This window comes from Ornithorhynchus anatinus, chromosome 9 (assembly GCF_004115215.2).
Source record: "Ornithorhynchus anatinus isolate Pmale09 chromosome 9, mOrnAna1.pri.v4, whole genome shotgun sequence".
NCBI classification, from domain to species: domain Eukaryota; kingdom Metazoa; phylum Chordata; class Mammalia; order Monotremata; family Ornithorhynchidae; genus Ornithorhynchus; species Ornithorhynchus anatinus.
Window position 1 is genome coordinate 52037947 of NC_041736.1, and position 14136 is coordinate 52052082.

The window sequence follows — 14136 nt, forward strand, 5'->3', positions numbered from 1 at the left end:
AGCACTTTCCTATTTAAAAAAAAAATTTTTTTGGCAAAAACATATTTTAAAGCCATGAATGCAGAAAGTTTAATCCGGCTCACCCATTCATTTGATTGTAGGAGAATAATTCACATAGTAAGCTCTTCAGGTTCCCAAAGATCTTTATGCAAGTTAATTAATATTTCATTATTGTTAAAGAAGAGACAAATGATAGCATCCTTATTTTGCAGATGGCAAAACGGAGGCACAAATATCTCCCTCCATGCCCTCCCCACCCCCTTCCCCCCCATCCCCTCAGTGATTTGCCCAAAGCTTTTCAGAAATTGCATAACAGTTACAGTTGGAAGCGAATGCCCTCAGGTTTTAATCCTTCTCCTTCTTCTCCTTGTACAGATCCCTATAACGGAATAAAAATCATACCAATAGTAGAGGAGTCAATACATTTTCTCCCATTATAATCACTTTGTATCACGTAAGAGTTATATTACAGCAGACCTATTTCTTTTTCAGATGATTCTTTAATGAGGCAGTAATTTATTCTAAATGATATTTATTGGAATGTGTTCCAGCCAAATATGTCATTGTTCTGTTTGCTAAGTGCAGTTATGTCAAAAACATTAAAACGAATTTCTCCCCTTCCCTGAGAAAAGGTTACACTTGACAAAACTGACAGCATTAGAAACTGTTTCTAATTTAATAGAAGCATATGCTTTCTGAAAGGCTTTGCAGGCTGCAGGAATTAGTTACTTCATCTGAAGCCTTCTTTTGAAACCACAAGAAAACTTACTGAGTATTTCAAACTACACAGTTTGTTGCTCTTAGTTTACTCAGAAGACAACTGGCTCGATTTCAGTCATCTGCAGGTTTAAGAAACTGTCGAAAGTAGAGTAGATCATTCGTGCGGATCTTGGTCAAGATGTAGTGTCTGATCATTAATAAACAGCAAGAGCTTACTTTGCCCTCTGGGCCTTAAATAGTACAGTATGCAACAAGGGAGAACAGGCAAGGCACGAAGATGGAAACAGTAGTATCGGATTACAGTTTCAAAATATCGCTGGAACACGTTCGCTGGCTTTACTCTATTGACTGACTTTATAATTACATTGCTGATTTGTTAGGGAAGGCTCTGCCTTACTTGCCAATTAACATGGTTGTTCCAGCAGGGACCTCTGAAATCTTGGCTGCTTTATGGTTAGAAAGTAGGGAAAAAACACTCCACTGCAACATTAGGTGTGGTATTACTAAGTTTCTCGGTTTTCCCCAGCCGCCTCTGCGGAGAGCCGGGTTTGCGAGCCCATTAATAAACAAAAGGGTGCCTCTGTGATGGAGTTTGAGATTGACCCTGCTTTCAAAAATCGCTGCGTGACAGAGGACAATCACTTGGATGCCTGAGTTTTGCTTGTTTTAGAGCGGTACGGTTGCCCTTCCAATTCTCCACCTTCCCTCCAGCCTAATAGAAAACTCATCTCCTAGAAATTTAGCAGAACAGTGATGGCTTCTGAGCCAGCTGCATCGATCAGTCAATCCCATTTATTGAGCACTTACTGTGTGTAGAGCACTGTACTAAGCGCTTGGGAGAATACAGTATAAGAGAGTTGATAGACCTGTTTTCTCTCTACAGTGAGCTAATGGTACATCACAAGTCCATGATAGTGCTTTAAACTGGTGGACTCTAGTAATTTATTCTAAGACTGCCAGTGCATACTTTCCCACAACTACCTCTCTGAGGCAGTGTTTTGTTCCATGTTTCTCCTGCTGCAGAATTTGTTCTTTTGATTAATTGAGCAAAAAATGTGTATATTTAACAGGGCGAATTGGGTTTAGAGCAAGCCCAGCTTTCCCCACCCATCCAACTCTCTACCACACTGCAAGATGATTCTTTTCCCTCTGTTTGGAAATTACCCTTAAATCACCAGTGTAATAAAGCAATTGGGGTGTTAAGTGATCAGCTGGGATGCAGAAGAAAGACCTAAGGCTTTTCCTCTGTAGAGTAATTTCTTCCATAATTTGCCTAGGATTCCCTCCCTCCCTTTGGTAGAGATAGAGGTGTGGCCTTTCAGAATGGTGGGTTTGTTGAACCAGTTCACAAGCCATTGCTACATATAAAAAAAGGGAAGAAAGATTGGTGAAGGCTGTAGGCAGGAATTATTTTCTGTGTTTCAGAAATAGTGCCAAAGGAATTCATTGTTAAGTCTCATTTCAGGTATGAGACAACTTCCTTGGGTCTGGGAAGTTTGTCACTGTTTATTCTTTGTTTAATAGATGTTTTTGTCCAGAACTACTCTTTGCCTGCAGAAGCATTCCTTCCTCTCCCTCTTGCCCTGTAAAGAAACTGAAAGAATGTGTATTTGCCTTCTCTCTCTCTCTCTCTCTCTCTCTCTCTCTCTCGCTCTCTCTCTCTCTCTCCCTCTCTTTCTAAAGTGCTGTGGTTCAGCTACACAGGATATCAGTGAGGAAGTAGCCACTGCCAGCCTTGCTTTAAGATACACTTCACACTTAGATCCCTTTGGGTTTTCTTTCCCTAAGACTTTGGATCCCTGAGGACAAATCACTGCCTGTGAATTGTTGAAATTAGCATAAATTCTTTAAAAAAAAAAAAACCCCACCAAAAAAACAGCAATATAGGCTTTATGGGTGGGGTTCAGGCAGTCGTTTAGACCATTCAGCTTTTGGAAGCCTTAAGTTGACAGCATAATTGAGCAGATTGGGGATGTGGCTTCTTAAGGTTCTTTTTTCAATTACAGTTCAAGCGTTTTTCTCAAGTACTGTTAAACTGATTTTTTTTATTTAAGTAGCTTATTATTTAACAGTGAGGTCTACTGCACTCCAGAATAGGATCTCAGGGGAAGCAGTGCTTTGGTTTTTTTGCCAGCTGAGTCACTTGAAAGAATATGAGGAGAGAAAAACCAAATTTGGGTTTCAGGAGATTGACAGAATGTCTTAAATCAGCCTCAATAATGTTTTCTATGATTAGAAAAGTTCTGCTCCCTTGACTTATTGGTAATTCTTTTTCTTTTCTTAATATTTTTGTAGTCCCCTTTATTTGTGTCACTGACTCCTCTACATTGCAGGAATGTATATTGCACAAACTTCCTTGTGCTTTGGGTAATCACTTTCCTGTTAGCCCTGCAGAAACACCTTCTAAGAAAAAATGACCAAATTATAGCCATTTCTAGCTTGAATAACTTTTTTGAACATTTAATTAGCATTTTTTCTGTGTGGAACAGAAATGTCACCGAGCAGAAGGATTCGTAGGTATTTTTAGTAAACTGTTTATATTGAGTAAAAGCCCTTATAGATATATGGGGGTGTTACATTATATGCTTTAAGTAACCGTTTTTTATTCAATTGAATAAAAGCCCAGAGAGAGATAGGCAGATTAAACCTTTATGTGTGAGCTAACAGAGCTTTAGCCTGTATAAGGCAAATATTTCTACATTGTAGTGGAATGAAAGCAGAGTTCAATTTGGAAGATTTCAAAGTTCTTCTAAACGTTTAGGTTGTTACTAACTTATAAAAGTAGGCCCCTACCAAGCCTAGAAAAATAGGAGCATCAAACAGTGCTCTAATCATGTCAGACTGAAAGATGATTAAGGACAAGTCTTGAAGCAGCGGAGGAAGAGGGAAACGTTTTTGTAGAACATTATTTAGTACAGATAACCTCAGGTTAAAAAACTAGGTACTTCTAGGGAATGAGGGTGGGGTGGGGGTGGAAAAAAGTCCTGTGTTATTGTAAAGGAGCCCAAAACAGACTACTAGTATGCTGTGAAGTCCTGGCTTTCTGAAAGTAATAAATGCCCCATTTCCATGCTTCGCATAAGGCCGTGTTTCAGTTGTTCTTGTCTTGCCCAATAAAGATGTCTAACTCAGAAGACTTGCTCTTTGTCTTTCTAAATTGAGAGAAGGGGGAGGGGTGTGAATTCTTGTTTTGTTTTTAGTGCAATCCCTATTTCAGTCGCCATTAAATCGCTGGACTTTGAAAAATTAGGGCAAGACAGCTAAAATTCAATCAGGAGGGATGCCCTTATTTAAAATGTAAATAATTAATACAGGAATTAACAGAAGACAGTCTCAAGTATTAATGTCATCGTTCGATTATCTTGAAAGAAAATATTTTTGTGGGACTGGATTTGCCCTTTAAGAGTTTAAATTAGCTGTATTTGTAAGTAAATATACCGATTACTCCAGAAGGAGTGGTAAGGGACAGTAGGAGGAGAATTGAAGAGAGTGTTTAGGACATGCTGTACAGGTAACTCCTGTTTGGCCAGTGTTTGTTTTATGGCATTATAATAGATCAACTGTAGGAAAGAGCAGTAGGGCCGTAAAAATGGAAAGTTTTGATTTATTTTTTTAGCTTCCCAGATAACAGAATGGGTTGCTTTTGGCTCCTGTTCATCAATCAATCCATCCTATATATTGACCACTTCTTTTGTGCAGAGCGCTGTACTAAGCACTTGAGATAGTACAATATTATAGAGTTGGTAAAAGGGATCTTTCTGCCCCTATGGAGCTACTAGTGCTGATCTTGCATAGCAGTGTCTTAACAAAAAAACAAACTTTGGAGAAGTAAGTTCCTGATAGAAGGAAGAAGGGAAATTATATTTATAGGAAACCATGCTGAGTGATTTGAAAAGGAATTGTGATTTTTGGTTTTTTAGTGGAGAGTGGAGGGGCCTACTCCCTGAAGCTAAAATTAGGGTTGGGTTTTGTTTTGAGGGGCTATGCGTTTTCTTCAACATCAGAAGAGAAGCTGACTGAGTTTTAGAACTTCACACATTTTAAAGTTTCCAAGCCCTTTAAAATGCTACTTTTAGATAAAATACAATTTCAGGAAAGGGCACCTTCAAAGTGGGAAATTTTATTTTCTTCCTTGTTGAAAATGGAATGAGTATATGTTTTGTCTGGTAGTTGTCCGTCCATCTCCATGCTGGCAGAAAGCGCTTAGAAATGGGTGATTTTTATCCTGTGTCCATCAGCAAAGTATTTCTGCTCCCATTTGAAATGAAAAGACACGTGCCACTACAAAATATTTATCAAAAAGCCACAGATCTGGTATTCCATTGAGGTAGCTGGGGAGGGAGAGGAAAAACAGGCTTCTGTAGCATGGTGCTAAACTTTAGAGTTTAAGCGAACCCGAGACTCCAGGCCCAGAAAATGTTGGATGGCAGCCAAGCAGTTTGGCTTCATGCCCACAGGTTCCTCAGATGCACGGCTTTGCTTTTTCCTTTTAAATTGGGTATGGCTTAAGGAGGAGATTGAAGTAAATATAAAGCCCCTGCCTTATAGATTTATCGTCTCTGCTCTTGTTTCTGGCCAGACTTACAAGCTTGACTCTCCCCTTTCCCTCCGCCCCCATCCCCACCCACCCCTGGAACTCCCCCATGTGCTGTGAAGGCTTTTTTGCTTTTGAATAGTTTGTTAAGCAAATTGTGGGAGGAGGGGCTGAACTGCCTTGTTGATTTTTAAATTAAGACATGGGGCAGATAGGCCAGTGGACTTAGACAAAATTAAAACAATGTGGCATTTACACATTCCTTTAAAAACTGTGCAAGAAGAAATGGGGTTAAAAGCAGATTTTTTTGTTGTTATCCTGTTCTCTGGAATTTGCTTGTGCCTAGTATGTTTTATACTCTGCAGTGCAGCATGTATCTGTGCAGGACATACGTAATGGCAATTTTTAAAAGTTTATGGATTCTTCTTGAATGTAGCATTAATGGGACCTGACTCATTAGCCAGCCCACAAAAGAGACTAATATGCTATTAGTGCTTTTGGCTGGACAGCAACAATAGGTTGAGGCCTTGGTATTGTTGCGTGGGGGGGGTGTGGGGGTGTTTTTCTTGATTGGTCTAGGAGTTTTCTTGATTGACAGCTCCTGCTCAAAACCCTAGAGGCTCTGCATTTCAGTTAGTAGTGGTATTTATTAATCCCGTACTATGTGCTTGGTTAAATGCTGGTGTAGACATCTTTTTTCCCCCTACCACCTTCACTCCCCCACTGCATCACACCAGTGGCCTGTTAAACTCTGGGGACTGCAATAGGGTAGGACAGAAGAGGTTAGAGTGGAGTTTGGGGAAAGTGTGAAATGCCCAGTGGGCCAATAAGTGAATCTAATGCAGAGGTGCCGAGTCAGGTCAGGCAAGTCTCATGAGGTGTGATCACCCAGGAATCCCAAAATGTGGAATGACTACACTATAGAGTATGTTTTATTATGACATGCATCTCTGTGTGTTCTTCGGTGTGAAGTGCACGAGCATTCTACCTAGTCCATTTCCACGCCGTACAAACCTATCGTGCCTCGCCCGAGGCCTCCTTCACTATTGGGTCACGTGACATCCAGGCCCCACCCACACCTTTGAAATATGGCTCGTCTCGTGCTGTGTTAAAACAAATTAGTGTGGGCACAGAAGTTGTGTAGGAGGGCTGGGGAGCCAGAGCAGAGGGAGCCTCACACCCCGCCGTCCCGTGTCTGCCACTGAGCAGCCCAAGACAACTGGAAAGCCGGGAACGAAGCCAAGGAAGAGGCATTTTGCAGTGGCTGCAGCTGACCTCATCCCTGTCTCTCGCAGCCGACCTGAAGCAGATTTTTCTCCGGCCTGCAGCTCACTTTTCTGCCGATTTTGGGGGGCCTGGAACGAGATGCCCAAAGGCAGCTGCAGAAGAGAGCTCTAGGGCATCAGGGACCAGGACCCATCCCAGGGCAGAAGGGGGTTGAAAGCCTGGGGAGCCGTACACGCTGCTACCTTGAGGCTGCTGTGGGGTCGCTGAGCCGAACACGGACAGGAGGAACTCCCGGAGATGCTATTGGCGGAGCGTCATAAAGGCCAGCAGCAGAAGCCATCTTGTGAGCAACGCTAAAGATGGTGGCGGTGGCTTCTGGTGTGTTCTGGACTGCAGGTGCACGAGCCAAAGATATTGATGAAATCCATCACTGGTATTTAGTGGTTTACTTGGGGCACAGCCCTGTACTAGGTGCTTGGGACAGTGAGCTCGTCGTGGGCAGAGGTTGTCTCTATTGTTATATCGTACTTTCCCAAGCTCTTCGTACAGTGCTCTGCACACAGTAAACGCTCAATAAATATGATTGAATGAATGAAACGGAAGGTAAAGATACAAGAAGTTTATAATCTAGCAGGGGAAACACGCAAACTATTAACGGGTCGAGGAAGAGAGTGGTTAAGTGCATAGAGAGAACAAAAGTTCTTTGGCTGTGAGCACATAAGTGCTGAAGTAGGAGTAGGGAGGTTAGAATGTGGGAGAGAAGAAAATGAAGCAGGAAAAGCCCCCTTGAGTAGCTGGGGTTTCAGAAGGGAGAGCTGTCGTGTGGTAAACCTGAGGAAGGAAAGTGTGCCAGGTAGGTAAACGGGCACAACTGAGGAGTAAGGCCATGGGAATGGCAGCAAGAGATAATGAGAAGGTCCTTGTAGATTTGCGTTTTTTTGTTTTGAGAGGTATGAGATATGCGATGAAACACCGTCCTTACTAATTTAGTGACTTTAAAATAAACCAATACAACACTGGTCTAATGCTAAGTCTAAAATGTTGCCCATAATGCTATCCTCGCTAATGGTAAATTGATACTTCAGAGTTGTTTGAATTCAGGTGACAGACTGTCTCCTGAAAATTATTTTAAAAACTGCATCACATAGAAGTAGTCTTAGGGATGGTGTATTTGAGCACCTACTAAATGAAGTACACTGTACTCGTGCCTTTGGAAAGTATAACAGAAGCAGAAGCTTTCCTGCCCACAAGGAGATAAATCAAAATGTTCCCAAACAATGGAATTAGAATAAATAAAAATTGATTGTTCAGTCAAGGGTGCACATACGTACAAGTGCTTTGGCTGGGTATAAATAAATGCGTAAGTGCAAGAAGTGGCAGAAGGGTTGATAAGATTCAGGTTCTGATAATTATCAGGGAGGGTCTTGGGAAGAGGTCGGATCTGAGGAGGGGAAGGTAGAAGTCAGGCGGGTTCGGGGATAGAAAGGAAATTCCAGGCCCCAGGAGTCGCCGTGAGATAGGGGATGGGAGCGGGGAAGGGAAAAGCAGGGTGCAGATGGCCTTGGGAGTGAAGAGTGGGAACGGGGAATACTCACAGATAGGTAAAGTTGAGCAAGCTGGTGAAAGGCCTTGAAGACAGTGATAGGACATCGTTGCTAGATGTGGAAGGGTATTTGAGAAGAGGGGACATGGGGGGTTCTAAACTACTTTTATCAGTAAAATGATCCGGACAGCATTGTGGAGTATGGACTGAAGGAAGAGAGGTTGAAGGCAGAGAAGCCAGTACTTTGCACAAAATAGTTGCTCTATAAGTATTAAAAATAATAATAATGATGGTGATGATATGCCACAACAAACTTCCCACTTATAGTGCGAAATAAAATCAAAACTATCCAACTTCACGGTTCCCCCGTTTAGAAACATATATAACTTAATTTAAAAAGTGCCATGCACAAATGGACATTTTTAACAACTTCCGGGGTCTCTTTTTATCTGTATGTTAAATTAGCTATGATAATTTTTTTATGGCGCTTAAGTGCTTACTTTATGCCAGGAACTGTACTAAGCACTGGCGTAGATATAAGCTAATCAGGTTGGACACAGTCCAGGTCCCGCATGGGGCTGACAGTCTTAATCCCCATTTTACAGATGAGGTAACTGAGGCCCAGAGAAATTAAAGAGACTTGCCCAAAGTCACACCACAGGCAAGTGGCAGAGCTGGAAGTAGAACCCAGTTCCCTCGGACTCCTAGGCTTGTGCTCTATTCGCTAATCCATGCTGCTTCTAATTCCCTTTTTTGCCAACTTAGTCCATTAGAGAAAAGCTACCTAATAACCAGGGGTTCAGTAACCAAAAAATTGCATCAGGAAAATTGATCATGCCTTTGTCCATGTTTATATTTATGTCAGGGACTGGCAAAGGGAAACTGATGTATTATTGTTATTATAGAAACTTTTTAAAAAGGAGATTTAACATTCATTAAAAACATTAACCCTTTCACACTTCATTAATTCTCTGGATAGTGATGGGGAGTCATTCAGATTCTCACAGAAGCACCAAGAGATTAAAAACTTCCCCAAAGTGTCACAGGAAGTTATTGGGCTGGGAGATGAACTCATTTACCCCCTTCAGGGCTCCATCAACATTGGTGTTCGTGCTTTTTTTCCCAAGTGGAAAGACCCAAACTCTACTCTCTGTTTCTCTAAACAAACTATTGGAGGTTATTTATTGTTTACTGAAAAATCACTCCAACCCTTTCTGTTTTCCTTAGGATAAAGAAAATGGTGGCCTAGGACGTTTAGGCTGTTCATATTTTTTCGTTGGTGCCTTGATGCTCCACTAAAATTCCAGCACTGATCAGTCAATCAGTAGTATTTGAGTGCTTTCTCTGTGCAGAGCACTGTTCTAAGCAATTGGGGAAAATACAACGCAACCAAGTTGGTAGAAGCAGTCCCTGCCCTCAAGGAGTATACAGTCTACATGGGGAGGCAGACAGTTAAATAGCTGAAAATGTGTTCTAATCAGGATCCCTTTTGAGGTGGGGGTGTGTGTGTGCACATACATGCACATCTGCATGTACACTTTCCTGGGAAATTTGTCTTTTGGGTTGTAACTGCCCCAAACCCCCAAAACATTGGCATTCAGAATGCAGACATTTTTGTTTGTGAAATTTGTCTTTCAGTAACCCCCACAACTCTTTAAGACTTCCATAGAATTACCTGAGGTCAAACTGATAGTGCTAGGAAAATGACTGTATGGGGCAAAATCATTTGGTTCCAGGAAGCAAGAGTGTCTAGATTTCAAAATGATGAAGGGAATTCATGATGGTTGTAAGCCCAGCACCTAAGCTGGTTCCACATAAGACCTAGTGAGCCACATGCTAAACCTTAGTGTTCATAAATCGAACACTGTTTTAAAAGCAAAGCCGGTTTGACTTGACTTTGACTCCGATGAAACCAGAAAACTCCACTTAATTCGGGTGATCTTGAGCAAGTCACTTAACTTCTCTGTCCCTCAATTACTCCATCCCTAAAGTGGGGATTAAGGCTGTGAGACCCAGGTGCGACATGGACTTTGTTCCAACCCAATTAATTTGTATCTACTCCAGCACTTAGTGCAGTGAGTGGCACATAGTAAGCATTTAACAGATACCCTATTACCCCCCCCCCCCAATAAAAACAACCCTAACAACCCTATAGGTCAGAATTCTCCAGATGGTGTTGGGATTGTGGGAGACAGCAGCTATGCCACCAAACTCTTGGAGTACTACCATTTAATTACTTTTCACGAGTGTGCGAATCTTTTCCTAGATTTAGGATCATGTTTGCTCATGCATGACAGTGACGGTGGTAGCACCCCTAACACTTGACATCACCAAGGATGCAAAATGACAGCTGAAGTGGCTCATCCAGACTAGTAATACCTCCGATGAATGAAGGTTGTGATGCACTGGTCTAGACCACAGAAATATTTTATGGATACATGACTGGTTGGAGTATCATATTCAAAGAATGATCACCATATACCCACTTAGGATAAAACTAAAGGGTCAAAAGATGGTTTAAGTGTGGCCCTACCTCAAGAGTGGAAGCAGGGAAGCAGCATGACCCAGTGGCCTAACCTTCCCACTGTAACTCAGTCTCATCTGTCTCTGGCCTGGAACCCCCTACTTCAAAGCCTTATTGAAGGCACATCTCTTCCAAGAAGTCTTCCCTGATTAAGCCCTCCTGTCCTCTTCTTCCACTGCTTCTGTGTCACCCTGACTTGGTCCCTTCATTCTTCCTCCCCCTAATCTGTAATTTATTTATTTGTGTGTGTATGTTAGAGTCTGTTTCCCCATCTAGACTATAAGCTCACTGTGGGCAGAAAGTGTGTCTGTTGTTATATTGTACTCTCCCAAGCCCTTAGTGCAGTGATTTGCACACAGTAAGTGCTCAATAAATATGATTTAATGAATGAATAAGAGCGCACAGGCCTGGGAGTCAGAAGGACCTGGGTTCTAATTCCACGTCCGCAACTTGTCTGGGCAAGTCACTTAACTTCTTTCTGTCTGCTACCTCACCTGTAAGATGGGGATCAATACTGGGAGCCCCATGGGGGACAGGGACTGTATCCAACCTGATTAGCTTGTATCTACCCCAGGGCTTAGAACAGTGCTTGATGCTTAAAAAATCCAATTAGTTTTAATATTATGAATGGAGATTGGGACTGATGTCATCAGTCAATCAATGATATGTATTGAGTGCTTAGTTTGTGAAGAACATTATGGTAAGTACTTGGGAGAATCCCATATAGTGGGTAGGTATGAACCCTGCTCTCAAGGAGCTTACAGTCTGAGCTATTTCAAGGTGCTTTCAAGTCATGGGCCTAACTGTGTTGTCTGTTCTGCAAGAGAGAAGGCTTCTCTCCTCTCTGCAAGAGATAATTGGTGTGTTTATGAAATGTGCTAGTGTTACCAATGTAGGATCCAGGTGAGCTATGGTTAGTACCTTAGAGCATAGGATTGAAATGGAAGAAGAAGCTGGAAAAATGGACAGAAGTCAAAAATACAAAATTCAGTAGGGGGGAAAAATAAACCTGTGCACTACAGACGTTCATGATGAGAACTGTTTGTTAGAGAAGTTCTTGAGTTCAGAGTTGACCATACATTGAATCTGTTGTTAAGAAATCATACTGAGTTACATAAAAGGAATGAAACATTAGAGGAACTATTAGATAATCTTTCCGCCTTGGGGATGACTTGGACTTAATTCCACTGTCCAGAGTGGGGACCCACAATTTAAGAGGGGATGTGAAGAGATTGAAGGGGGTTCAAAAGAGAAACAGATGATTACAGGCTTAAAAACTGTTTAGGTCTTCTGTAAGGATTGGCACTCCATCGTCGAGACCAAGTGATATTATCCTGCCCTCTGCAGCTACCTGTACTTAGCTAGACTTTCTCAAGGTGTGGGGAATCCCAGGCAAGTGAGCTCCCCTCCCTCCCATCCCTACCAAGGTGATGCCAGCCCAGGATCCAGCTACTAAACTCCCTGAAGGGTGGGACAGACTGTGTCTATAAAAGAATGGAAAGGTATGATCAGCACAAGTAAGAGTTCCCTGACAGGAGTGAGCTTGAAACCTCGGACTAGTTTACCAAAGGAGGTTGTAGAAACAGGCCCGAGTCTCATCTGCCCAGGATCCTTTAGTGTAGTCCCTCTGAAGGCAGGGGAATGTCCCAACAACTTCCCAAGGGACCTTCCAGTCCTGCCATTTTGTGTCGTGGCTTCTCTCCTCTTTGAGGAAAATCGGCTTTGCTCAAGAAGGAAGTACGGACTTAAAGGGCAATGCAGCAGCTCGTGAACTGTGTGTGACTGTACCCAGGGTGCCTCATTTTGGTAAGGAATGCCCCAAGTTCACTGCTCCAAACACATGTTTACAACCAGGGATTCAGATGTTGAAATGGAGCCAGTTGAACTCAGATCCTAAATGCACAAGATGTAAGAGAGCCAAGAGAAAACTTGGGCTGAATACCACAGATTCTTCCATTAGGCTCTCGAACAGTCTTCCAAGTGAAGCTATAGGAGTTGTCAGAGACTTTACTGCAAGCAAACAAGCAAGCAAGCAAAGGCCCTGAGAATAATGAGGGAACTAGTTGGCTTGTGGTGAGAGGTATAGTATTAATTATTGCAGTATTTTTCTTTTCTCTGGTACAATTCAGTATTTGCATACAGTAGTACCGTCCACTTTTAAAAATTCCCACCAGCTGTGAAACTTAATTTCCCTTTGACCGTCTTCCACTCAGTAACACTCAGGCTAGAATAATCATCCTCACCGTCGTCACCATCAACTACGTTTATCAAGCGTCCACAGGGTGACAGCACCGTACTAGGCACTTGGAGAATGAACAGGTGATGTCAGAGACCCTATTCCTCCCCCTTGAAGAGCTTTCACTCTAAAGGGAGAGAGATAGAAGTTGAGGCAAAAAGCAGACAAGTAACAAGGTACGAATGAAAGCATGTCCCCTAATTCCCTAGCGGTGTTGTATTCAAAACACGCACATAAAACGGGTAAGGGAAGAACTAGATGTAGGTGCAAATAACTCAAGTAACCCACTAGATTGATTGTAAGCTACTCGAGGGCAGGGGCTGCATCTGTTATCTCTCTCAAGCATTTACTACAGTGCATTTCATGGAGTAAGCAATCAGTAAATACTGTTGATTGATGATCAGTACGGTGGGGAGGAATCAAACAAGAAATGCCTCATAGAAGAGGTGGCTTTTTCAAAGGGATTTGCGGGAAGAAAGGCAAGAGTGGTATTTGCTGCACTGTGCACAGTAAGCACTCAATAAATACGCTTGATTTGCTAGACCTGCCCCCCTTTTCCCTAGACGGTTGCTCTGTGCTGCTGCCCAGCTGGATTCTGAGCCATCCCCCAACTACTGGTTTGTCTAAACCCCCCTCCCTTCCATTACCATGTACAGTTGGGCTTTTGACTATATATGTGTACATACATAAGTACATTTAGTTCTCTTGCAACATGCAGGTTACATCCCTGCAGAGCACTGTGTTAGGGGGAAAAAAGCCCATTAAATATGCATTCTTGACTGGTGCCAAACACACGTACACAACCGTTTCTTCCAACATCGCATCGAGTCCTATCCAGACGGACCCACGTTCCCTCATTCCCTAACAGCATTTCGTGTAAAATGTATCGAGGGAAAGCACTTTGGGGAAGAACAAGGATTACCGTGTGAAATTTCGTTCCCAACAAACAATCACTGGGGTATTTTTCTTCAGGGTTTATTTTTTAAAATAAAATGTCTACAGAGAGAGGGAGAGGGAAGGGAACCTGTATGATATTAGATTGGAGAATTTAAGCTCAGAAGTTGGAAACTTGGAGTTATGGTTTCTATGGCAACTGTAACTTGGCCGTGTTGTGCGCGTTTCCCAAGACATACATTCAACAAACTAGCCAGTAATAAAAATTGCTTTGTGTGCATATGGGAAGTCAGTTGCATGAATTTCACAAGTCTCTTACTTCTCGATTATCCGCCCTGGCACTGTGGCCTTTTCAATGTCTGTCTTTCATGTTAGATCAAAATCATGTATGCACCGGAGCTAGGCGTGCTGTGAAATGTTTGATCCGATGTCTTAGTAGCTTAACATGTGAACATAGA

At 42.4% G+C, this 14136-nt stretch overlaps 1 protein-coding gene across 3 annotated transcripts in view; it reads left to right on the forward strand.

Moving 5' to 3' along the window:
• The window catches only part of SERTAD2 (SERTA domain containing 2), a 115090-nt gene that overhangs the window by 95259 nt on the left and 5695 nt on the right, over positions 1 to 14136 (forward strand). The window lies entirely within an intron of this gene.